The sequence below is a fragment of the Dermacentor variabilis genome, chromosome 1 (assembly GCF_050947875.1).
Source record: "Dermacentor variabilis isolate Ectoservices chromosome 1, ASM5094787v1, whole genome shotgun sequence".
In the NCBI taxonomy this organism is placed as follows: Eukaryota; Metazoa; Arthropoda; class Arachnida; order Ixodida; family Ixodidae; genus Dermacentor; species Dermacentor variabilis.
Window position 1 is genome coordinate 179,300,300 of NC_134568.1, and position 27,266 is coordinate 179,327,565.

Consider the following 27,266-nt stretch of genomic DNA (forward strand, 5'->3'; position numbering starts at 1 on the left):
GGAGAGAGAGAGAGAGTTTCATAAAAGCTCGAGGTGCCAGCTCTGCTGTACATGCATGGCTTACTCCTTCATATGAGCTTCAACAAAAACCCTGCAATGCGCTTTGGTTTACGGTGGTAAGTTACTTCATATTTTGCATATAAGACATTCTCTCCCTATCATTGCTCCTTATTTGATAACGAATGTAGCATCACGAATTTTGAGTTGTTGGCCGCGTGAAGGCACAAAAGTCATGCCAGTCTGCCTGCTCAGGTTTTAGACCATCGCCTCAGATCGAAGGAAAGGAAAAGTGAAGTCAAGCGAGGAAGGAGGCAGACGTGTCCGGCGTGCATCAACGAAGATGGTTCTCGTAGTCTTCTCGCTCGAAAATTCGGGAATTTAGCATCGGTATAGAATAACAAAGATGACAGCGTTAGCGTGCCTAGCTGTTTAGAATGCGGAGTGCTTCCGTGCAGTGGGACGCAGTGCAGGCGCCGACGATGCAGCGAGAGGAAGAGGACGCCGCGCGAGCGTCCTCGCCCGTCTTCCGTGGGCTTTCAAAGGTCCATTAGCTACCGACGCAAGAAACGCATTCGACCGCTCCAATGCAGCACACGAGATGCTGGTGCCCGCTCTTGAAGTTCCGTACCCAGAACGCACGCAGAAAACGTCACAGAGAAGAAGGGCTGCAGTTACTGCCAGCAGACTACATGAAACCGAGCAGCAGTACGTCGGCAGGTGACCTTTATTTATTTTGCCACGCTGCGGTCGCAGCTCTGTGCCTGCGCTCTTGCCAAGAGCCGAGTTCAAAAGCACACTTTTTCAATGTTCGCCACAACGATGATTTTCTATTAAACTCGCATCTCCACATTTTATCTTTTTCTTTGCTTCATAATTTTCTTTTTCTTTTTGAAATCGTTCATTATCGCTACCTCTTCCTAGGGTTTAGGGTTATGTTCGCAGTGGCAGTCTAATCCCATTGTCGAATGTCTATGACTATCAAACACAGCGAGCTATCCTGTGTGTCCTTGCATGTGTATTTTATCGTCACCGTTATAAAGTTGTCGGAAAAACTTGCCGAATGTAATGAATACTGAGAATGATTGCAAAGGCAAGACCCTCCTCCGCCATTTTAAAGTTCCAATCAATTGCGGCGTTTCAAGCGGCTGAGTCCAGATGGTAATGATCGAGCTATCCACATCCGCAGTCACATATGAGAGCCACAAACAGGCACTGCTCGGAACGGGGGTCGTTTTACAGCAAGTGCCGTCGAAATAACCCATTTATGGGGGGTGACGAAGCCAAAGCATAAAGCACTGTTCACCGCTTGTTTCTGGCGTCGCAAAAATTCTGTTGGCTTCACAGATAAATGCATGGACGGATTGCGCTTGCAGCATGCGTTGGGAGGCCCTCATTCTCAAACTTCACTTCCTCTTTCTTGCCGTACAAGTGGATACGGTCAATTCATCATCATCATCATCATCATCATCATCATCATCATCATCATCATGTTCATGTCCACTGCAGGACGAAGGCCTCTCCCTGCGGTCTCCAGTTACCCCTATCCTGCGCCAACCGATTCCAAAAAAATTAAATTATGGGGTTTTACGTGCTAAAACAACTTTCTGATTATGAGGCACGCCGTAGTGGATGACTCCGGAAATTTCGACCACCTGGGATTCTTTAACGTGCGCCTAAATCTAAGCACACCGGTGTTTTCGCATTTCGCAACCGATTCCAACTAGCACCCGCAAATTTCCTAATTTCGTCGCACCATCTAGACTTCTGCCGTCCTCTACTGCACTTCTCTTCTCATGGTACCCATTCTGTCACCCTAATGGTCCAACGGTTATCCAGTCTGCGCATTACATGACCTGCCCAGCGCCATTTGTTTCTCTTAATGTCTATTAGAATATCGTCTATACCCGTTTGCTCTCTGATCCAAACCGCTCTCTTTCTGTATCTTAAAGTTATGGCCAGCAATCTTCGTTCCATCGCTCTTTACGCAGTCCTTAACTTGTTCTCAAGCTTCTTTGTCAGCCTCCAAGTCTCAGCGCCTTATGTCAGCACCGGTAAAATGCATTGATTGTATACTTTCCTTTTTAATTATAACGGTAAGCACCCACTCAGGAGCTCACGATGTCTGCCGTATGCGATCCAACCCATTTTTATTCTTTTGTGAATTTCCTTCTCATGGTCAGGGCTCCTTGTGATTAGTTGACCTAGGTCACCACTACCACTACCACTACCGACAAAAGTTCAAAATAATGACTGCTAGAACTTTAGGAAGTAAACTTATGCTTCTAAGGAATATTATGGCTAAAGAAGGTTTTCATGGGATGTCTGAGCATACGTGGTTCTAGCACTGAAGAGAAAACTCCATGTCACGAACGAAAGCAATGTCGACTTACGCTGCGAGGTTTTAAACACCAAAGTCCAGCATCGGGCTTTTTAAATTCGCACAAGGCTGAATTCACCTCCTGCCAAAGATCTGGTAGCATCAGAAACCGTGCTTTCGTTTAATTCCCTTGAATAAAAGCCGCAGGATTCGCACGAAGGACTGATCAGCAAGCAACGCTTATTCGCGGACCGCGAGTCAAGTGATCGTGAATTTTGCAGCTGGTCAACGGGTGGCACGGCTACGCCGGTGTCACTCACTGTTTACGTGAAGGAATTTATGAGTTAGAAGTATGTGGTACTGTGATCAGCACAGGAAATTAGAGATACGGCGTAACAGGCTCGAATCGCTTTGTCATACGATGATTAGCGCATTGCAGGTGACGGAGTACGCAGTCGGCACAACGCCCGAGTTCCTTGACTTCAGATTTTTGGCACACAGGACCGCTCGGAAAGGATTATTTGAATTTAGATATTACACAACGACAGGATATCCAGAATGATTTATAAACAACGTAGGCGACCGCGTTCAGCTAAAAATTTCAGAATGTTGCGTGGACATTAGCGTAACTATCTTCCCTCCCTGGTGACATCAGTGAAGCCATACGGTAAACGCCGTGTGCCAGGCGTTCTCAACAGCGTTAGTAGCGCCCGCGGAGCTCATCGCCAATAAATTGATAATTAGGTGAAGTTTCTCAGTCCTCCAACAATATTGGCGCGCGGCAGGCAGTGTTGCCAACCCTTGATGCCGAGTAGTTTTAAAACGACAAATAAGACTGTTAGTTTCGAAAGCTTGCTACATATTATTGCTATGATAGTAACATATTAGATAAACATTAGAGTACAGTGCGAGAAGATTTGTGCACCGCGTGAGGACACTTGTTCCTCAAAGTGACTAGAAGTGTTCAACAACGTTGCATATTTATGTAACTGATTGCTTCAACGATTGAATATACTCAAAAACAGACTAGACAAAATTAAAAAAAAGTAACGATGAGCCTAGAAATGCTACCGCAATGCTCCATTTCTTAATGTATGGCAATCAATCAATATTTCCTCTCTTCCCGACCAACCCTGCCCTGGTTTTCTTTTTTTTTTTTTCAGAACTACAAAACATATGCATCTACAACTCAACGAACTTGTATTGTACAGAATGGAGAAAGAAGGCCTAAAGATCTCCCGCATTTTCTGAAACAAAAAATATAAAGGGAATGGAAGGCCCTAGATTCAGGGATAGATCCCTATGGGTAGAATCACCGCCGCCAGTGCCGATTCAATCAGTTTCTCGCGCTCGATGATAACGCCGGTGGCGCCAACCATTGGCTGCGGAGCACACTAATCGGTCTGCACCCAAGGGCTCTTTCCCTTGCATCCTGCGCCTCTCGGATGTGAGGGATGCAGTGGCGCTCGGACATCAAAGCCAAAAAACCTTGCAATTGCCCGTTCGCGAGCCGCGTTTTCTTCTCTTTCTTTTTTCTTTGCTAACTGCGCAAGCATTAACGAAAGCCGCATAGCCAGCTCTTGCGATGGACTACGCTGCTGAGGACAGACAAGAGAAGCTGACGCACCTTTCGTGCTTGCTAGCTCAGGCGACGGGCGATTTTAGGAGCGCACAGACTTCGTCCAATGTGCGGGGCCCACTAAGACTGCGACCAAGTCTCACTCCTAGTCACCTGCTACGATAAGTAACAGCGCACAGGACACAACAAACGAAAGTAATGGATGAGCGGTTTCGTCCTTTCCTTTCATATATGCTGTCTCATGTGCTTTTGTTGTATTCAGCTACTGCATGCAACGACCAGCTCAAGTTAGCATTCTTTGCCTCCTATGAGTCCTACTGCTTCGCCAGCTCTCCGCAGCTATGAAAGATAAAAAGCATTTTATTGCTATAGCAATTATATGGACACTCCAGGCGCGCAATAAAAACAGCGCTAAACGACAGGACGAGTGAAGGGACACAGACAACAGCGCTGACTAACGACCAAAGCGTCTTTATTCTTTCAGTCAGCATATATATGCTCCGCCGCTATCTGAAACCACAGATCTGAATCAACAGAATTGGGCATGCGCAGGGGGATTGCAATTAATGCGATAGGAAGGCAATCTCCTTCGGAAGGAGAGAAATGGAGGGAAGGCTTACACATGCTTCGCCACTAACGTGAATGTGGAAAGCTTCGGAAATGAGGCGTGCGCGGTCATCGCGGTATTTTGACGGGTAGGTCACACCTTCGAAAGGTGGCTCGCAGCCGCATTCATTGCAATGCAGTGACAACTGACTATCTTTTGCCCGTTTTTGAAATTTGTTTGAGTGCTCGCGCATGCGGTCATTGATGCACCGCCCCGTTTGGCCGATATAAAAACGCTTGCATGAAAGGGGGATCTTATACACCACACAGTCACAACAGTCACCAACAAACCTCTGTCTGTGCTGCTTTTTACAACTTTTTTGCTGTTCTTGCTTTCCCGATTGACTTGGTGGCACAGGCTACCTAACTTATTTTTGGCAGTGAACAGCAACCTGACGCCTGCCCTGATGACAACCTTTTTGAGATTGTGCGCAACCTGGTCCACATATGGTATAACCGCAACCATTTGCCGTGAGCGATTCTCAGATAGAGCAGCTGCCGACTGCTTTCCTTTAAGGTTCGTTGCGAGGCTTTCAGAGAATCGCTCACGGCAAATGGTTGCGGTTATACCATATGTGCACCAGGTTGCGCACAATCTCAAAAAGGTTGTCAGCAGGGCAGGCGTCAGGTTGCTGTTCACTGCCAAAAAAAAGTTAGGTAGCCTGTGCCACCAAGTCAATCGGGAAAGCAAGAACAACAAAAAAAGTTGTAAAAAGCAGCACAGACAGAGGTTTGTTGGTGACTGTTGTGACTGTGTGGTGTATAAGATCCCCCTTTCATGCAAGCGTTTTTATATCGGCCAAACGGGGCGGTGCATCAATGACCGCATGCGCGAGCACTCAAACAAATTTCAAAAACGGGCAAAAGATAGTCAGTTGTCACTGCATTGCAATGAATGCGGCTGCGAGCCAACTTTCGAAGGTGTGACCTACCCGTCAAAATACCGCGATGACCGCGCACGCCTCATTTCCGAAGCTTTCCACATTCACGTTAGTGGCGAAGCATGTGTAAGCCTTCCCTCCATTTCTCTCCTTCCGAAGGAGATTGCCCAGATTGCCTTCCTATCGCATTAATTGCAATCCCCCTGCGCATGCCCAATTCTGTTGATTCAGATCTGTGGTTTCAGATAGCGGCGGAGCATATATATGGTGACTGAAAGAATAAAGACGCTTTGGTTGTTAGTCAGCGCTGTTGTCTGTGTCCCTTCACTCGTCCTGTCGTTTAGCGCTGTTTTTATTGCTCGTAATCATGAACCAACCAGCCCAAATGCGTACTCCAGGCGCATTTCTGCAGTCGCCGTCGGCGTCGCCGCGATGTTCCGTGTAAAGTCCAAGGATGGTAACACCGTCGTCGCGCGCCCTGCGCTCTATGTGCGAGTGAAAGCGTTCGAGGGGAGCCGACGATCGCAGCTCAATTTCGCCCGCGCGAAAGAGAGGCGAGCGAGGAAGAAGCGCGTCGTCTTCCGTCGCCCGCGAAGCACCGAACGTTGCGAGGCACCGGAGGAAGGGGAGGGGGGGGCGGCGAAGTTCTGCTCTGGCTGCAACTGCGTATGTGGCGGCTGCGCGCGATCGCGCGGCCGGCAAAGTCTATAATTGCGTCGTACAGCCCGTATACCTTTGTGTGTGCTGTGCGTTCTCAGCGCACAGCTTACGTTGAACCAATAGACAGCACGAAGGTCACTTCGCTCGCTGCTGCTGCCGCGCTTGCCCACGGCAGTGTTTCGACAGCGAGTGTCCGCGGTCATCGAGTGGGATGTGTTCATGTTTGCTGTGCACGATGACACCATGCCTGTTAATTGAGTTAGCAAGCGAATGTTTACGAGTTGATACGGCCCGGCCAATAAGAGTACTATCCTCACTTGTATGGCTGTCTGCTAATTTGCTATCGCATTCGATGCTTCGCTTTCTGGCAAAACTGCGACTTTGTTTTCTGGATCTGATTGATTCTGGAGCCCGGCTGACGGCAACAGTGATCAAAATAAGAGTTCGTCACACTTTGAATGTGTCGTGTACCTTACAGGCGATAAGCTCCAGCAGCTTGATCTTTCTCAAACTTTCCTATTTGCGCACTAGTGTCGTTATTGAAGTGCACCGGCCTAAGTGACTGTCCTCGAAGTGTATCTTCTGTCGTGCGCGCAGTTCTCTCTCTCCTTCATTTGTCTTTTCTATTCCCCTTTCTCTTACTCTCAGTGTAGGGTAGCGAACGGGACGTCAGTCTGGTTGACATTCCTACCCTTTCCTATTCTTTTCTTCTCTCACTCTCGATCACTGACATGTTATTTAAGAAAAAGCGAATAGAATAAAGGAATCCGAGGCTTGACTTCTTTCTTTTTTTTACAATGCCATACGAAGTGACATACAATCAAGCCAGAGAAAGTCTAGAGGAAGCTGAATGTTATGTTTAACTGAAATGTAAGAATAATCTTTTAAAGGGTTATTAAAGTGGACGAAATGATCACTTGTCGCAGGTGAGGACCAAAACCACATCCTACGCATTTCGCGTGAGGTACTTTACCAATTAATTGCCAATTATTATTTCCTGAAAGTCGATTTGAGGCCTACAAAGCTGTCCTAATGTTTTCAGCTATAGGGTGTCCACTGTCGTCTGTGGTGCTCACACCCGGTCTGAAATGCGATGTGTTGTATTGTGCTGTGCCACACTCTTCTCTTTCACTTCTTTTATTGCCCCCCTTTAAGCTAATGGGCTAGGCCTCCGTTACAGCGGGCAATCGCTAGCCTGCTTTTCTTTCCATTTATGTAGTGTGTATCTTTCCACGAATGATAACAATAGCAGGCGACATCCTTTATGCGAGAAGATAGACGAGGGACAGTGCTTTCCGCGTCTCGCACAATATCAGTCGGCTGCGCAGCGTGTGCAGAGGGAAAATGTGGATTAAACGATGATGACAGAGCGCGTAGGAGCCCTGGCGCGGACAGCTATCGTGCAGTGTGGTGTTGCGCAACGCGCGCTCCTGCCGAGTGGACCAAAGTGGCCTTAGGCGAGAACGTGGAGCGATGGGGGGGGGGGGGGGGGTTGGCTGGCGGCGTTCGTCCCTTGTCGCGCAATTTGGCGGCTAAGGGAGAGTCAAGGAGGAGCAAGAGGAAGAGAGCGCTCATATTGGAGCACAAAATATGGAGACCAGCGAATGACGGCATTTGTGAAAGAAAAGCTGAAGCGGAGCTGGCTGAGGTTTGGTGGCGAAAGCGTAAGGAGGCGCTGATGCCGGTGGACCAAGAACGTCAACTGCACAACGAAACGAGGCGTAACTACACTTCCTTTAGATAACTGGGCCCACACGCGCTGTATGCCCTAACATCATACATTTTTACCATACCATACATTTCAACGGAGTACGAGGACAACGCTGAGCGCTAACATATTTCAACTTTTTTCATCTTAAAGGGCCCCTCAGCAGGCCACGTAGAAAATGTTCATAATAGGCTGGAAGTTGTTACATGCCCTCTTGGGAGCGTTCTACCACAATAATTTTTTTCAAATTGGTTCATGAATAGCAGTAACAATATTGCAGTACCGCGAACCCATAATTTCAGGAGGTGAGCGTCACCGCCAAGAAGGACACTCTCTCCACTTGCCTCGTCTGGCCTCCGCAAGCGAAACTCCTTCCCGGCGTTCTCCCATACCGGAGCTGGAGGATCGTGCGATGCATACGTCACGGGCCCCGCCTTCTTTGTTTTTCTCTCTTTCTCTCTCCCTTATTAACGCAACAGCGTTAAGGAGATGACGTCGCAGAAAAGCTGGTGTCGTCGGCGTTGGCCGTTAGCGAAAAATAACGCAAGGCAATTCATCAATGAAAACAACTTGCAGGATGGGCTGAGTGGGAATCGAACCAGGGTCTCCTGAGTGTGAGATGGAGACGCCACCACTCAGCCATGAGTGCAGTGCTTCAAAGCGGGACAAAGGCGCCTCTAGGAAATGCGGTGTTGCCTTAGAAACGTGCCGTAGAAAGTTGTAATGCAGTATATATAGGTAATTATGAGCATGTAAATTACCGAATTCGCAGTTAAACGCGTAGCGAAGCACGTTTCCGTTACATTGCTTCTGCGCTTGGCGCACACGCAGAGCTATATTGCGGCAAACACAGAAGACTCCCTCCTCGCAATGTACGGCGCTGCCCCGACAGATGGCGCGCCACTCGCCCGCTTCTCCCCTTCGTCTCGTTTGAGCGCATTGGGGCCGTGCGGGGACCTGTGCGAGGATACCCCAGTACCCTAGCGTTTAATAATTTTCCTCGCTCTCTCCCCTTCCAACTTCCAGCGTACGTCACTCGAACACTCGTGTTTAGGCGACGCGGATCCTCTTTCCGCTCACAGCGCGATTACTAGGTGCAGCGTCCGATGCGGGACGCCTCTGACGTGATCGCTGCGCCGTAGCGCGTCTGGTGGGAAAGCGTCCCCTGCGATGTGTGCCGTGCTGCTGGCGAGGAGTCATGCGTGTGCGTGGTGCTCCCAAGCGAGATAGAGGACGATCCCGTCGAGGCGTCAGCCCCATGGTCCGCCTTCATGGCGCGTCGCGGCCCGGCTGTCCGTGCCTATCACGACGTTTGGCTCGCGTAGATCGTTTCTCCCTCCGAGACACCGAGTTCTTTAGTTCGTTCCGCTTGCTCAGGCGCACGTTTCGTCTTTGTGCGACTCAAGAGCATGCCGAGCGAATGAGTGGGCGGTGCGAACGGGGTGCGATAACGCTATCGCGTTCCACTCTTGAAGGCGAAGCTTAAGCGTCCTCCAAGTTTTAACGCGATAGCGTTAAGGAGCTCGTGTCGCAGAAAAGCCGGCGTCGTCGGCGTCGGTGTCGGCGTCCGCGGCGTTGGCCGTGAGCGATAAATCACGGTAGGCACTTCATAAATAAAAAGCAACTTCCAAGATGGGCTGGGTGGGAATCGAACCAGGGTCTCCGGAGTGTGAGACGGAGACGTTACCACTGAGCCACGAGTTCGATGCTTCAAAGCGGTACAGAAGCGCCTCTAGTGAACGCGGTGTTGCCTTAGAAACGAGCTGTTTCTAAGGCTCAGGCGTGCGTCGCTTGCTCAGGCGCACATTTCGTTGTCGTGCCGAACGCTGCGTTGCTCGACGCTCACCGCGTCCGATGCGGGGCGCGTAGTCGCTGAGCCGTAGCCTATTGTCTTACACGCCTTGGCGGGTCGACGGGAACGCTGTCGCGTTCCACTCTTGAAGGCGAAGCTTAAGCGTCCTCCAATTTTTTTTTTTGCTGCGCGGCGCACTTACGCTGACTGTCGCGCGCGCGAGCTATTACATTTGTCTCGTTTCGCGCAGCGGACGATTTTGCACGCTGTGTACGAGCACACCTGACTAGCTGTGTAAGTCACTGCTACACGAATACTGAGGCAGACACAAGCAGATCACAGAGCATGATCACGCGGTGGAACACAGTAGAAAATGACAAAATTTCGCTGTCAGGGCGCAAACAAGCAGACGAGACGAAAGTACGTGCCTCTTGCTGCGGTGTGAAAACAAAAACACGCAGACATTCGGTTTGTGTGTTTTATAATGTCTCTAAACTTTAATTCGTCTACTGAAGCAACAGATTACACAACAGATGTTGCCTTGAGTTATTATCGAAGTGCCACGGGTCACTATGAGCCACGTCACAGCATATACATGTACGTAGGCGCACTTGCTGATGTGGTACGCCATAAACCCGTCTTGTAGCGCGGCGCCCGCGAGGAGAAGGGCAAGCAGCGTTTAGTTTGAAATTTCAGCTCTTTCCGAAGGCGCGTAGCGATGTAATTCTTAGCAGACACGCTCGTCAGCGCGCATTGTATGCACAACGCTTGTCAGCTCAAAATGGCCAGACCTGACGAGTTTCTTGCCTTCGCGCGCGACCCCACGCCTCAAATCGAGCAAGTCTTCTGTTATCTAGGATGCATTGGACGGAATTGTAAGGTTCGTGCTCAGTCTGTCGCTCGCATTTCAGTCGAACGGCAATGCGAAGGAGAATAATAGTTTTCTATAATGCCTGTCGAACTGGAAAATATTACATTGACGGCAAGGATACAACATCGGCTAAACGGGCTAATATTGATTACACGGGTTGCAAGGAACTTCATATTTTCCGGCGATGCGGAATGAATCCCAGCGCAGAAAAATGATGATATGCCTAGAAAGAAATGAGCTATGAACGGAAGAGAAATAACCAAGAATATAATAAATTATACTCTCTGGATGACATCAGAATGCGAGAAAATGTGCTAACTGGAGACCCGGACGCTCGTTACTTAAGTTGAGGAAATACGCCGGACAAGAAATTTTCTGGGATTAATCCACAAATTTCAAGTTCGGTACATAAAGCACTTAGCATTCTTGAACGGGTATATCAGATATGCAAATGAAATCTACAAAGTTCAGAAACGCTATCATAAATATAAACTGTTTTCAACATAGGACTCAATTCAGAGGCCAAGTCCAGGCACCTATTGCTCGGTAGCATTAAACAGGTTGAACATTCTCGTTTTGCTTTACCTAAAATGATGCCCAGTATATTGTATATTACCGCAGTATCAGTTTCCGTACGCCGTACTAACACACTTTCTGTCTCGCTTGATGCTGTGCTTGCCACGGCTTGCAGTGTAGTCAGTCTGCGATTTATAAGTCGTGCAACAAAACTGAAACACTGAGTCGATAATTTTTTTTTTCTTTTTCATTTGCGCACTCTGAAAAGAGCGTCTCGCATAAGCCTCAGTGTTCATTACCTACGATACGCCGCTCAAGTTCGTTCGTGCTTGCCATATTTTCTCAAGCTGCAGTTCTTCAAGATGCGGTGACTTCGCACTCACACCCGCCGCGGTAGCTCAGTGGTTATGGCGTTGCGCTGCTAAGCACGAGGTCGCGGGTTCGATCCAAGCCGCGAGTGGCCGCATTCCGATGGGGGCGAAATGCGGACGTGCTCGTGCGCCGTCCACTGGGTGCACGTTAAGAGCCCCAGGTGGTCGAAATTAATCCGGAATCGTCCACTACGGCGTGCCTCATATTCAGATCATAGTTTGAGTACTTAAAATCGCAGAATTTGATAACCTTCGCACTCTCGTTTTATACATTGTCTATCCGAAATTAGTGATAACCTTTGCTCCCGTCACTTCATTCGCCTCTGCTGAACACCACGAGGCTGTTCTCTTCGGTGCTCCAGGGCTCTGTTACCAAATGTTACTGCTTGTTACCTTTGTCAAAATTTGCGCGATCAGTTAGTCAGCTAAAGAAAGGGAATAGAAAGCGAGCAATTGAGCGAATTTTTCTACATAGGCTGGGCGACCTCTACACATGCATTCTAAAAAAGCAGCATAAGATTTGGCGTGTCTGCATAAATCTGCTTAGCGGAAGCCAAAAGTTGTTCATCAGAGTCACACACGTTATGGATTTTCTTTTACTTCTTATTCATGGGAACAGTAAACTTTAAAAACTTCAAAAAAGTTAAAAAGTTCACGAAAATAACCAATATGAAACGGAACTGCATTGTTTCGCATCCTGTTTACCCTTTCGCGTTAAACATTGCGCCCGTGACACGTTCCCACATATAGGGGGCGCGCTGAAACATCCGGCCACGGCATCGCGGTTTCGATTTCCTGCGTTGAAATTAGTTTCGCTCCAAACGCGCGAAAGTAGAACAGGCATTGGTGGACACTTTTTCATTTCATACACGCTTTTTACTCGTGCACGCGCGACAGGAAACGGCAGCCTGCGCTTGTTGTGTATTCGGTGGGTTGACGCTTAGTTCATACACTAGCTGCCGTTTCGCCAAAGGCGGCAAGGATCAATGAATGATCAGTAAAAAGAAGTCAAGAAAGACACAAGAGAAACTGCAGAAGAGCAGAGGGAAGACAGAGAAGGAAATGCTATGGAAGCCTGAGACAGGAGCTGCAGTTATGATACACTGTTTTAGCACATAGGCACGAGGCAGCGGCAGAAGAAAGTTACACGCCCGCCAAATTGCAGACACCGCACGCTCCAACAACGTCCATTTCTTACCTCTCCGTTGGAAACAGCGTTTGTGCCGCATATCAACTCGATAGTGACAGGGCCGACGCACGGCAATATTTTTTATTTTATTTTTTTCGTAACAGCACGCACGAGCTCCAATTGGTGTCGAGGCCGACACTCTATAGCGTAAATCGCTGGAATGGCATCTCTGATGCACCGAGCATCACCCCAAGGAAATGCAATGTGGGAGTTTGCGTTGAATCCACTATGGGATGCACCAACTGCCGTTCGCAAGCTTGGGCACTGTTATAAGATACATAATACTAATCTGCGTACTACACGGAAATTAAAACTAAGGGACTTGCACTCACGCCTGCGTATAAGCCTCTGTACAAAAATTGAAGCAAAAAATAATTTACTCGCCTCACGCCTCAGTTTACTCGCCTCAGTTTCACAATCAAGGACGTCCAACCTCTTTCCATATGTTAATGCACGCCATGTCGCCTTCTGCGTGACGCTTCCATTTCTTATACGGCGCCATTTTCCCACGCATATTCTTTAGCTTTAGTCAGCGCGAGCCAAGGCAAGATTTTCTCTTTCCATCACGAAGCGACGAAGCGGAGTGCATAAATATCAAGCGCAGAAGTGCTAGGGTAATTTTAGGAGAGCCATCAAATTAGGACGTCAAAAACGAGAGGCAGAGCGAAGAAGGTAGAGCGATTTCCTCGTTCACACACCGCGAACTTTGCTGGAAAGCAAATGTTCGACCACACATACGGCTGGTATCGCTTTCCAAAATCGGACGTCGAGCTTTCTCACTCGTTTCTTCCTTGTGTAAAGCTGAGTTGAGAAATACGTCATAAGGTCAGTACACAGCAACAGCTTAACGCTCCCTCTAACGCCAATGGAGCAGCAAGAAGGTACCGTGACGTCCGTACTTCAGTTTGTGAGTCATGACACAAACAATCAAACATACAAAACAAGCAGGGGATGTCATGAGAACACGTATATATTGTTGCCCTATGCACTATAACATAATTTCACTCTATGACCGTCTACGGAGCACACGATTCTAAAGCACTGTACTTGGCTTGTAGCGCAAAAAGAATTTGTCTTTGTGCGTTATTGCAATGTGATAATTTGTATGGTTCAAACTATCGTTGTGGCTGGCCTGATATATGATGTCCATCGCGCTTTAACCATGCGTCTTATGTTTTAAAGGGCACTAAAGCAAAACACTCAGACAGTTTAGCCTGATAAAGTGTTCTTTCAAAACTTTATCTTCGCCTATTTCACAGTGAGAAATTGAACATTATAAGAGAAAACGAAAATGAAAGTTTTATTTTTTTTTAATTTCGCGCCGTAACCGTTGCGTTGATACGTCAGTGTGATGTCACTGATTTCAAAATATATTTTCGTATTTTGGTCGGGCTCAGTAAATGATCTTGAAACTTGCAGAATGCAGTGTTTGGCTCTTTTAGAATACAATGCAGTCCACAAATGCCGATAACAATTTAACTAGGCCCGAGCAGTCGCCGTCGAAGTCGATGACGTCACGGCGAGCTGAGGCGGGAACTTCAAAGAGGTGTCGCCACCCGTCTTTCATTTTCGCGTCTTTTCTGGCTCACTAGGCCTCTTCTCACGGTAAGAATGCGTTCCTCAGTATTGTAGAGTGGCAATTTGCTAACACCAGCTCAAGTTATTTTTTTCTCTTTAGTGTCCCTTTAAGTTGATTCATTCGGATTACATTATTTAGCACTAAGTTATAACGTTTGAGAAACACATATTTTAGTGTCCTTCACTGACCATAGCTAAATGTCACAGCAAACTATGTTTGTGCATAATTGTAAGGCACACAGAATGGAACTTGAAGCACACTAGGAATTGCTAGAAAACGGTTTTTCATTAAGCAAAATGGAGCATCTTGCCTACTATAGAGACACATAACCAATGTGACGGAATATGCATCAACTATGGATTCGTGCACTTGTGATATAGCTTCAGCGGCTAGACTTAGCCTTACCGGGTTATGTGCGCTTATTTCTGTAGGACAATGATACGAAAACTGTATTATTCTTGTTTGTGTGCCTGCAGTACATGGACACTGCTAGGCAACGACAACCATTAGCAAAATTAGAAATGCAGCCACATGTACAAAGCCATTCCCACGGAACACATTTCATGATTAGCCAACCAGCATCTGCAGTTCAGTCACGGTAGCAATGATGAACAGAGGACAGCAAGAGATACCGGCCGATCGTAAGACGCGGGTGCGCAAACGGCTTTTGCGAGTTGAGACCCTGATTAGTTAATAGTATAATGAGAAGAGATGGGCCCCAACAGAGACGCTGCCGCTAAGCACTTGTAATAAAGATAACAACCCAAACATTTGCGCTGTCGCTTGCCTCGAGACCACAGCTCGCGCGTGGCTGGGACTGCCCTACGCTTAACGTTGCCAGGTTCACTACACTTAGCAAATAAGCCTCATTACAAGCGCAATTTGCTTGTCGCAAGTATCATTCAGCGTACTCACTACCAAAGCCACATGGGCATTCCATTTTTCTCGACGAAGTTGCGAAAGTAATGTTTCAATAAAGCAGTCTTATCACTATATCACTATGGTGTGCGTGCAAGTCCACATTTTTTTCCCCTTCATTCTTGGGCAGGCATCGAGCGAAGTTCTCCACCATGCCGTTCCAACACGGTTCGTGGTGGAACAGTGGCCCACGCCGAGCCCCCCCCCCCCTCCCCCCCTCCCTCCCGAGGGCGGAAACGTGCGCGGAAGACACGCTCTGCCCCCTGTCGAACAACCCCGGCCCGCGCGTTCCATTCCCAGGCAGCCCGCTGGCGAAGCTGGGCCATCGATGACGTCAAAGGCGCTCCTCGAGATCCCGCGTGGCGCGCGCGCCCGGCAGCTGCCGACCTCTCCCCAGCCCTCCCCGGTTTGCGCGCGTGCGGCTGACCGCGTGCGCTTGCGGGACGGGCGCATCAGCCGAAGCTGCATCAGCGCGCGAAAAGGATCGACCTCGCGACGCCTGCTCTGGGTTAGGCCGGATGCGCTCCCCAGCATCTCTGCATCGCAATTCGCTGCTCTTCTAATAAAGCTGATGCTCAATCGCAACGAAAGCGAATACGAAGTGGGATGGAGAATTGAGGTCACCTCACGCTATTTCTTTAATCGCGACTGCTAAGCGCCCCTTATGTGTTGCTGCTTTTTCCCGTGCATTGCACCGCCTTGTTCACAAGCGCTCGCGGTTCTTTCTGCTACATTCCTTAACGACGGAGATGAACGCACATAGCAGGCGAAGCCCGTGCCCTTGCGAGAAATGTTGGGGCGAAGTATTCCCCCGAAGGCAAGGCGGTTTGCGGACTGGAGCGCACCTTAGGGGCCGCCGCTAAGGGGCACGGTATTACGGTCGTAGGACACCCTACACAGCGTAGGCTGTCCTACGGCAGCGTCCGTTCAGCGTGGTCCGTCTGTCGCTAGGGATGGGACCGAGCCCAGCTGCTGGCGGAGCGCGCTCATGGCGGGCCCCGGGGTCGGGTGCTCCGGCGGCACAGGGACCGAGCAGCATCCTCCACGCGGGGGGCCGGAGTGCCGACGGGGGTCCGTCGGCCAGCGCTTGCTCCCAGGATAGCCGGCGGTGCGGCGGGGGGCCATCGTGTATAGATGGGCATCTATAGACGATGGTTGGGGCGGGGTCGGCCCGGACGTGGGGCCGTGCGAGGGCGCATCGATCGCGGATGGGGCGGGGGTGCGGCCATTAGGGAACGATGACTGATCCCCGGCCATCGATTCCCCAAGAGGGGGGGTCAGGAGGGACCAGGAGGGCCACTTACCGGCAGACACAGACACAGACAAGGCGTCCTCTCCTAGGGGGCCGCATTTACCTGAGTGCAGTCCCGACGGGGCCCGGGGAGGCGCATCACTGGCGCGCACAGTCCCTCGCCAAGCAGCAGCGCACCGGGCAAGCTCCTCGCCGCACTGGCAGCCTTGGCGTTCTGCTGCGCCCGCGCGCAGCGGCGTCTCGCGGAGCAGCGCACCGCCAGGGGGCTGCAGTCGCCCCCATCAGGCGCCTCCGGGATGCGCGTTTTCCCCTTTCCCCTCGCGCCCCGGCCAGCCTCCCGCGCTTCGCAGAGGCCGATGGCGACACGCCGCGCATGGCCGGCCACAGGTCCCCCCACCTCTCCCGAAACAAAAGAAATTAGGACGACTTTATGATACTTCCCCACCCCTCGCGCCCGCACAGTTTGCCACGCGGGCTGCTGCTACTTGCCACGCTTCGCGTGAAGACGCTGAAAGTGCTTCTTGTTGCGACCGTTGCGTACGGAGAGACGATTGGCCGCCGCAGACAGCGCGTTATGGTGTATCCCGCAGGCTCCGGCGACTTTTTCATCACTCAATTCTTTGCCGATGTGTCCCAATCGTGTTATTAATGGACGGTGCCGCTCTGCGAGCGAACGCGCCTTGCCACTCGCCTCCAGCATGCGAAGCGCCGCCGTACTCCAGCTTCGACAGCTTTCAATCATTTCGACACTGCGTGCACGGCTGGCGAGCTCTTAAGCTGTTCCGAGTAAACCAGTGAACCGTTGCGCAAAGGTGGTCGATGTTTCAACTCGAGATATATCTCTTGTCCGCTGTCTTCGATACACGTCGGTTTTAGAGCGGACGGCGCAAGAGCAGTGTTTGGTGGCGTCACGGGTATTAAAAAAATAAAATTGAAACAGAGTGGCGCTCACACACCTTTCAGTCCAAGACGAGCGGGACGCGCTGTTCTGATGCAACGGGAAAAGAGGTGAACAGCCAGCTGCTCAGGCCGCGTTTTTGCGTACTTTGGTAAGCGCCTCGGAGAAGAAATCGGGAAGGCCCTTAAGGAGTCAACCAATGGGCCTAAAGGCGCAGCGGTTGACGCCACAGAGTTTGGAGAAGTGCACTTTTAGGGTGACAGACTCTTACAACGACACGCGCAGTGCTCTGCAGGGACACGACGCGCAGCAGTGACTGCAACTCGCGGAGTTCTCTTTTCCTTTTTTTTTTATTGATGGAACCAGTATACGTGACATTCATGGGATGATCGTGGTGTGAGTCGGTACGTACAAGGAATTGCGCTGACTCCAGGGTTGTCCCACGCGGCATAATTCCACCGAATCCGGGACATGGCCTCTGCACCTTTCAATATAGTTGTTTGTTGTTGTTGCTTTGCTGTTGCTTCTTTTCGTTTATATATAATGCGGAGGACTAAACAAAAATGAAAGTAAGGGACAAAAATAACGTCAATGCTCGGTTCTGCTCGCGCTCAAAGAAAAACGAATTCATCGGTAAGGCGCGTGAGGCTAAGCTGTCTCTTGGCGATCTTGGCATCACAGCTTCAATCAACACCCCAGTCTACGTGAATGACCACTTGACGCCTCAAAACAAGTCATTATTCACCAAGGCTCTGACTCTAAAGAAAGCCAACAATTGGAAGTTCCTCTGGACTGAACATTGTCTAATCAAGGCCAGGAAAACTGCCGATAGCCAAGTCTACCGCATTGCCAGTGAATCCGACCTCTCTTTTATCATCTAGACACCTTTTTTTTCTTCGTTTATTACTGATTTTGAGCCAGTATGTCATCGTACCTTACAACAACTGATTTAGAACAATTTCCTTCTAACAGCTCTTGCTCGCTTATTCATTTCAATGCGCGTAGTAATGGAAAGCATTATGACGATATTCAGAATCTTCTTTCTACGTTCAACAAATCATTTTCCGTCATTTGTGTCACAGAAACTTGGCTCTGTGACGATGACAAAGATCTGTACTGCTTCCCCGATTACACGTCAGAATACACACATAGACAATCAAGTAGCCATGGCGGAGCAGCCATCTATGTTTCTGCAAACTTTAAGAATTCAAACGACGACTTGATCTCGCACTAAATTTAACTAGCTGTGAAACTGTTTGGATTGAATTCGATCATTCGTTCCTTAACATTTATAGCAAGAATTTTGTTTTGGGTTGCATTTATCGTTCACCGTCCATTCCCATCAGCGATTTCTGTAGTGTCTTAGATAATCGTTGTCATAATCATAATCATGTATGAGAATCATTATCATCTAAAAACAAGAACGTGATAATTATGGGTGACAGGAACATAAATTTGATTGACAGAACGTCCGTTAACTACACGACATATTCTAGTTGCTATCATAGTTTCGGGTATGAATGCCTAATTACTGAATCAACACGTTGCTCTCACGATGGCGGAAGCTCATTGATTGATCGCGCATTATCTAACCATTTAGTCCCACATGAAGCAGGCATTCTTATTAGTGACATCACAGACCATTATCCCATATTTTTTCAAGATCAATTCTATTCCTTCTTCCCGTATCGTATTCTACTACAAACTTGTTCTCGATAAAGAAAAAAATTTCGAAGCCGTAACATGACTCATCTATACCCGAAATTATATGTGAGTGATGTGTGCCGCATGTGCCAGCGGGAGAGGACCACCCTGACGCACATCCTATGGGATTGCACCAAGTTCCCCGACGAAGCTTCGACAAATACGATTCCGCCGCGACTCGTGGCTGCGGCGGAATGCTACGACCACGAAAGCCAAAGCTGGGCCGTCCAGCAGGTCTCGGCGGCTCTTGAAAGACAAAGGCCGAGCGAAACCGACGGAACGCTGCCCCTCAGGGCGACCGACCGCGGGAGTAACACGCGCTGGAGTTGAGTAGAGACCAGCCGCTGAGAAGACGTCAGGGCCCGCGTCACGGCGCCATTTAGTCATGGTGTCGTTCTGCAGGCGACTACATGAAGTTGTTTCTCTCTCTCTCTCGAAGCCGTAACAAAGGTAGACTGGTTCACAGTAAAAGAAACTAACGACGCTCACCAAGCTTTCTTGCGCTTTTTGTCTATACTTTTACACAAATTCCATTTCCATTCCCACAAGAAAATATGCAAGAAGGTACTAGCGTCGCCGCAAAACCCGTGGCTTACTGATAGGTTACTGAAAGCAATGCAAAGGCGAGAGAATCTATATAAACAAACAAAAAAATTACCGACGATTACGTTACTTCCTAATGCGAAATTTGAGCGCAGCAAATAAGCTGTTTCACCTTTTCGATAGATTGAGGCAAAGAAATCGAGCAACACATGTATGCGCTATCACAGAATTTTTTTTTTATATTTCCCGTACTCCTGGATCATCTCGACGGCGGCGACGGTAAGCTTCTGCTTCGGCGGCACGCACCTCTGGATTCTGACGGCGACGGCGCTGGGCCTCTGCTCTGGCAGCTCGTTTAGCAGCAGCAGCAGCAGCAGCAGACGGAGGACTTCCATCGGTCGTCTCGCTCATGGCTCAGAAAGAACTGGCAGATAATTTCGCAGTGGCGAACGGCAGCGGCAATTTCGGCTCGGGCGGTGCACATATACAGATCCGCCGCCACCGATCTGGCTCTCTGATTGCCACCGCACAGGGCGAACGGCAGCGGCAATTTCGGCTCGGGCGGTGCACATATACAGATCCGCCGCCACCGATCTGGCTCTCTGATTGCCACCGCACAGGGGTTGCATTGGAGGAGGAGCGAAGAAAGGAATTAAGTTCGAGCCGGCGCTTTGACAACCGGAGACTCGCAGGAAGAGGGGGGAGGGGGGCGGCGTGTACACCCAGCGGCAAACGATGGGGGCAGAAGCGCGCGCAGCAAGCGGACAACACGATAAAGGGAGGAGGGAAGAGATAGCAGCGACTGACTGATGCCGCTGACGCCGATAGTGAGTCAACCCCAGCTGCGGAGTTGGTTTCAGGGACAACGCCGCCGATGCCGACACAAGCAATATGATACCCTCGCTTCCGCAGCGCTAAGAACCAGGTCTAGCCGTGGGAAGGTGGTCACGTATTCGTCGACGTGCCGGGGCCTACGTGAAATAACCGGCGCGTCGGCAACTGAAGAGCACCCTATCCGCCACACAAGAACAGGGGGGGGGGACCCTTTCCTCCTCTTTCTGCATGGCGGCGACGGTGTTCTATGCAGTCACGTTATCTTGACTCTCTAGCGGCGTCAGCGGCATCCAGCGGTATCAGTCGGTCGCTGCTAGCGCTGGGGGGATGAAAGGGGGGCGGAGCTGGTTACGAGGCCGACGACAACGCCGACGACGACGCGAAACCCAGGAACGGACGCCAAAGAGCTGCGCTCTAAAATCAGGCCTTTATTGTTAGACTGATAGCCCGGTACAACAAATACTGTAACCATAACTGCGCCCAGCTGAAAAGAGCAAAAAGAAGCTAATTTGAACAGAAAATATTGGAGTGTGGGAACAACTCTGATAAAAAATGGAAAATAGTAAATTATTTGCTAAATAGAAACAGCAACCTGGTAACCGTAACTAGAATAAACCACTGTGGCAATGAATAGTCAAACCCTCGTGACATAGCAGATGTCTTCAGTGACTTCTTTTTCTCGAACAACTTGGCTTCGGACAAGCTTTTTGATTATCAATTGACACGCCTCTCACAATCTTTTTACATGTTTCCTACTACTCCTGATGAAGTCATCTCTGTAATTAAAAATCTTAAAGTCACAAGTTCCGGTCTTGACGATATTAGGCCATGTCATATAAAATTAATTGCGTGTCCAATATCTAATATTCTTGCTGATGTTATTAATTTAACATTTAAAACAGGGTCGTTTCCCCGTGAACTAAAGCGTGCCAAAGTTACCCCAGTATTTAAAAAGGGAGATCGTTAATTATTAACGAACTGCCGACCCATCTGTGTGCTGCCATTCTTCAGTAAAATAATCGAGAAACTAACTGAGAAACGCCTAACAAATTATCTCAACAAATTTAATATTCTTACGCGTTATCAGTTCGGTCTTCGATCAGGATATTCTACAGATCTCGCTCTAATATTTTTCACAGATTATCTAAAGAAAGCTATTGGTGATGGTAGCTATGCCGGCTCTATTTTTTTGACCTAACTAAAGCCTTTGACGCTATAAATCACCAGATACTCTTTCTAAAATTAAAAGCAATGGGAATATCTGGTCCTGCCTTGCTAATAATCCGTAGTTTCCTCCATAATAGAAACCAGGTGGTCAGTGTTTCCGGGACTTAACAGAAGCAAATAATGACTAATATAGCGGTACCACAAGGGTCCATTTTGGGACCACATTTGTTTTTAATTTATGTTAACGATCTACCTGTAATTGTAATTGTTTGCTGTATGCTGACGATACTACAATATTTAACTCGGATAAAAGCAAGAACTGCCTATAGTAGACAAACTTAATGCGGACCTTTTCAACATATTACACTGGCGTAAATTAAACAGATTACAATTTAATTCAGCTAAAACTAAGTTCATTGTCTTTACTTCACATCAACGGTCATTAGTTCTTGTTCCTTCCATTTGCATGCCACAGTACTCGATCCAGGCTAGTGAAGACTGCATGTATTTGGGCGTCAGACTAGATGGAAACTTAAAATTTCATCACCACATTTCAAACGTAAAAAAAAGGATGTCCTATGGTATACGCATCCTCATTCGAGCTCGTCCCTTTTTTTCGCATTCTATTGTGTTATCATTGTATTATGCATTCATTCATTCACATATTAACTACTGTATAATTACACGGGGTAATACATGCAGTACTCATCTTGCGCCACTACAAATCGTCCAGAATGGAGCAATCAAAATAATAACTTTTAGCTCATACTACATCAACGCCAAACAATTATTACAAGCCAATAATATCCTTAAAGTATCCGACATAGTTAAATATAATCTAGGTATCTGGTTATATAAACATGTCAACAATCGATTCCCCTTTTCTTTCATTCCGTCTTCTTTTCTAGACAACACTAACAGCACTAGATTTGCTCTTAAGAAAAATCTCATCTTACCTAAAGTTCGAACCAACTACGACAAGCAATCTGTTCATTTAAGCGCTTCTTTATTATGGAACTCGCTACCATTTTGTTTTAATATTAATGACACTACATTCATTTATTACAGAATTCAAAAAATTCCTTTTGAACCAAGCCTTACATAACATGTTTTTGTGTATGCCGCATAATGCATGCGTTTGCATTTTCATTGGTTATTACTGAAGTTTATATCATGCTTATTAATCACGTATAAAACTGTTTAAATAAGCCCATTTTCTGTTCAATTTGTTCATGTTTCCACATTTCGCTTAGTTTATTTAATTCCTGTTGTACTGTTCTTTTAATTGCTGCCTTTCTAATTTGTTCTTATAGTTCTATTTATTACTGTTGCTGTGTTAACTAAGTTTACTTTTCCTTTCGTATATATCATGTGAAAGAGGTCCCAATTCAGTCTCCGACTCCGGGACCTCCTCCTGTATATTACATGTAGTAATAACTTCGTATGTAGTAATAAAATTTGATTCTGATTCTGACGTGGGCTGCAGAGCAAAGCTTGCCACTTCGCCCAAAAGACAATAATGCCAACACGGCACACGCTGCTATCTCACGGATAAAAGGGAAGCGTGCCTGCTTTCTGTGGGCTGATTCGTGAAATATTTCACAAAAGCGGCACACGATAGCGCTACAGTAGTGGATCTTAATATGCCAGTAATGACCACGAGTCGTCCAGTGTCGAGGCAAAGCATTTCTAAATCTGCAACCGGTCAACTCCGGTTGAAGTGTCTTGAACTGAATTGAATTCTGAGGTTTTCCGTGGCACGCCGTAGTGGGGGACTCCGAATTAATTTGGACCGCACAGAGATCTTTAACGTGCCCCCAATGCACAGGACACGGGCGTTTTTTGCATTTCACCCCCATCGAAATGCGGCCGCCGTGGACGGGATTCGATCCCGCCACCTCGTGCTCAGCAGCGCAACCCCATAGCTGCTAAGCCACCGCGGCGGGTTGAATCTTAAAAAGTACAAAATACCACCAAAAGGTATTCATGATACTGTACTAAATACTACTTTACAAACGTATTTGTGATATACCAAGATACCCACAAAAGTATAAAATACAGTATCTTGAGCAGAGTATTTCAGACACCTACAAATGTGCGTTCAGCGGGCGATAGGTGTCTGGTGCCGCGTTTTGCTTTCGCGCCGAGAGGCAGCGGAAGAGAAAAAAAGTCGTGCGCTTCCTCCCATCTCTCATCGTGAATTATGGCGTTCCGTGTGGGTCTTCCCGTATCACTGATTATGTATCGTTTTATGTAAAATTATTGGAAAAAAAAAGAAAAGGCGAAAGATGAAGGCCTACAATGTTTCCTCGAATTACGACACTGCAAATGAATTATATGCTCAGGCGGTCAACATTTGCAAGAAAAACCAAATCCATTCAATCATTAATTAAACCAATTACATTAATTAACTTCATAATTACGAACATTCTGGTACATGATTACAATGGAAAGTGAATCGTCATAAAACTGTGGTTCCGCATTTCTACATGTTAAATATGGCCATGTAGACCGAAATAGCTGTAATCAAACTATTCATTCAATTTACGAGATCACGCACGCAGCACAGCGGCTCGATCTGCAACTCACATGAGACGTAGAAAGGCGGCGTAAAATGAGTCTTACCGCGCAATAAACCAGTCTGTCTCGTCCATGCTGCTGAAGTGACAATTGGGGAGCGGCGCAAAGCGCCAATCGCCATTAGCTCGTGGGAAGAAGGAAGTACGACGGCAGCTCCGTTTTGCGCCACACTTTTACGTCACAAAGTGGTTGAACAAAGAGCCGCGCTTTACGGTGCCGCGTACGTAATCAGGTAAATTGAACGAATAATCTGACGCCAGTTATTTCGGCCTACGTGGTGATACTATCTCGACCGGTGAGGTGGGCCTTCACCGCAAGAATCGGGAGACGACGACGAAGTCGGGCATCGTGATGACGAAAAAAGGTAGAAAAGATTGCATTCACTTCATTAGTACATGGTAGTGACTTTTATCCGAGTCTCGAGCGGTTCTGATTAACGCGGGAGCCAGGACGGCCTTAAATAACCCCTTGCGGTCTTGTGGTCGTGGCTCTCTTCTTGGGAAGCCTGTGGAAGCATCAGTGCTTTCGTCAGGTTCTGCCGTCAACGACTTCCTGACCTTTGGATTTTCTTCTCTTCGTCCTTCCCTTTGTGTCAGCTTGGGGAAAGAAAGGGGTGACGCTATTTCGGAGAAGAGGGCAAATATGTCGACATGGGGACGCCCGCTTGAACGCTTCTCACACTTGACAGGTCGACGTCCAGGCTTATCGTAACAGCCTTTTCTGGGACGAGGCAAATCATCTTGTCATGGGAACGCACGCCTGAATGTCTCTCACACTTGACAGGTCGATCATAACAATGACCCTTATGGAATTTAAAAACCTGTAACTAGACTTTTGTAACGGTTCCCTTCTACTTTCTATTATAAATATGTGCCATGAAGTTTGTAACTAAGTTAATTAATGTAGCTAATTTAATTAGTGTGTTAATTGTTTTGGCCCTTAAAAATAATGCTCGCCTGAGTATATAATTCATTTGTAGGGGCGTAATTCGAGGGAATTTCGCAGGCCTTTTTTTCTGCAGGCAATCTTTTTTTTTTTTACTTTGATTCATGCCATTGCCATTTTGTAAGGTGCATGAAATGTAGCATAATAGATGTAATGTGAAGCATTTGGTTGAAGTGCTTATTTTGCCCTTACTTCCACACAAGAATGAAGGTCGCAATTAACAACTGATGCGACGAATAAAACAGGTTAGCACAATTTTATTCAACCTTCCCTTTACTAGCTTTACGTATGCCTTTGAGGAAAATGTACCCTCTGGCTCTCACTGCCCAATAAAACTCATGCAATGGCAAGCCGTGTCACATGCAGAAATGTGTTCTGAGGGCCTGACACGGTGCTGATCACACGCAGCGCATGGGTGACAGCGATGACACACTACGCTTAGACGTCCACGGTGAAAACGACATCGCTCTCCCTCAAGCGCTATTTTGCTTCAGAGCATCATTTGTCCGCATAATATCCGCGTGTTTTCCTGCTGCCGAGAAATATGCGAATTTACTAAAGCTTACGTCCTGAACGTGCGCTTACCGCCTTCGACAGTCGGCAACCAAACAAGTTACGTATGTAAGCCGAGATGAGGCCGCAGTTGGACATAGCGTCTACTGTTCTCGCATGATCGTACGGACGTCAATGGCCCTTTGCCCTGCTGCGTCACTCCGAGGAGGTGCGTCCCGTTCGCTTGTTTTGGAAATCCAGTGGGTGAACCATCAGGCCAAATAGCCAGGTACATTTCACAGGATCGACTTTTGGGTTCACCGTGAATTCCGAAGCTGATTAAGCATGCAGTTTTCGTTGTTTCGTGGTCTTGGCGATGCTCAGTTTCTATTAAGGCGCCGCCAGCGGAGTATCTAGCACCTTAGTCTGCTTTAAATTCCGTTTTTATCGCCGACTGCAGCAGAACAGCATATGGCGTTGATTTTTGGCAGCGCATATGGTGAGGTACAACCTGCTCGCTGGAATTGCTTGAGTGCCATGCTGTTAGCGTATTATTCGCGCACACTCGACATGAAAATCGGCTGCTAGAAAAAAAAAACAGCAATGTGCCGAAGTTTGACGGCCTTTTGGTCTAAAAAGCAAGTATAATTTTTGCACATTAACATATCCAAAGGAACAAATGAGGCAGCGACGGAGAGTACTGCCGCATTTAACTAGAAGCAGGTTTTTATTTCTTTGGACTCTCCACAAAACCCTCTCTTTGGTTCCTCTTGCACCACACTCCACTATAACCTTACTCTTAGTTTGGTACCTGTGTACTAAATGCGACGTCACCCATCTCGCTCTTCTTCGGTAGCTGCTCACTCTTTATTCCTCACAAGGAGTAAGCTGAGATCAGCAACTACAGCTCAGCACTCGTTCGACCTGGCCACTTCGTCGGTAGTAGTGGTATTGACGACGCCAACAGGACGCCATCAAAAAGCGTGGGCAGCAGCTCGAGCGACAAGGCGACCGGGGCGAATAAGTTTCCCTTACACAATTCATATAAGCGCTGCTTCCATTGGTAGCAGCTTATAGCGTCACTGAGCGAGTGGGATGCAAAAGCGGATACGGAAAAGTTGTTCGATGTTTGCGTTAATGAAGAAATCTCATCAAAGCCTTTTCGCCAGCAGTTCCTTTGAGTGCACAGGGTTGATGTGGATTCTTGTGGAGCGTTCGAAAATGGTTGCGGATTGCTTCCTCTGCTGCAGGTTCTTCCGGGCGAGGACGGACGCTCCCAGGGAACTTTGTCTGCTTTTCGCACAAAGTCACAAGCTTCCTGGAGTTCTCCGAGTGCTTCCAATAACCGGCTGCTAATATTCGCTGCGGTTACAAGGGCCACCTAACTTCTCCCGCTGCCAAGCAACATTGCCGTATCGCTTATGGCTGGGCGTGGCGTTTACGAACGCTTATTCTTACTGTATAAGAATGGCTGATACAGTCCGACGTACGACTCCTGTAGGTGCGAGGAAACCATCAGACACATGTTATGTACCTGTCCTCGGTACGATGTCCAGCGCTTCTATCAGACAACTTTAAACGGGTTGGACTCCACGCCATTTTCTGAGTCTAAAATACTGGGACCGTGGCGACATTCGTCGCTCCATTGCGTAAAATGCTGTTCGCGAGCTACTGCAGTTATTGAAGACCACCGGTCTGACCGTTTGTTAACGCTTTGCGTCTTTTTCTGTGATCGGCAGTGCTCACTTTGCTCTTTTCCTCTTTATATTCCCCTTTACCCACAGTGCAGGGTAGCAAACCGGACGCTCGCCTGGTTGTCTCCCTGCCCCTTTCCCTATTCTTGCTGTATCTTTCTTTCTGTCTC

General features: G+C 48.0%; 1 protein-coding gene across 4 annotated transcripts in view; it reads right to left on the reverse strand.

Moving 5' to 3' along the window:
• Positions 1 to 16,441, reverse strand: part of LOC142588510 (innexin unc-9-like) — a 73,678-nt gene extending 57,237 nt beyond the window's left edge. For 3 of the 4 annotated variants that reach the window (XM_075700352.1, XM_075700325.1, XM_075700344.1), the window contains exon 1: positions 16,343 to 16,441. The gene's annotated coding sequence lies outside the window, so the exon portion shown is untranslated. Of the gene's footprint in view, positions 1 to 16,291 lie in introns of all 4 variants that reach the window. The other variant, XM_075700334.1, reaches the window with a different exon arrangement.
• Positions 16,442 to 27,266: the final 10,825 nt, after the last annotated feature.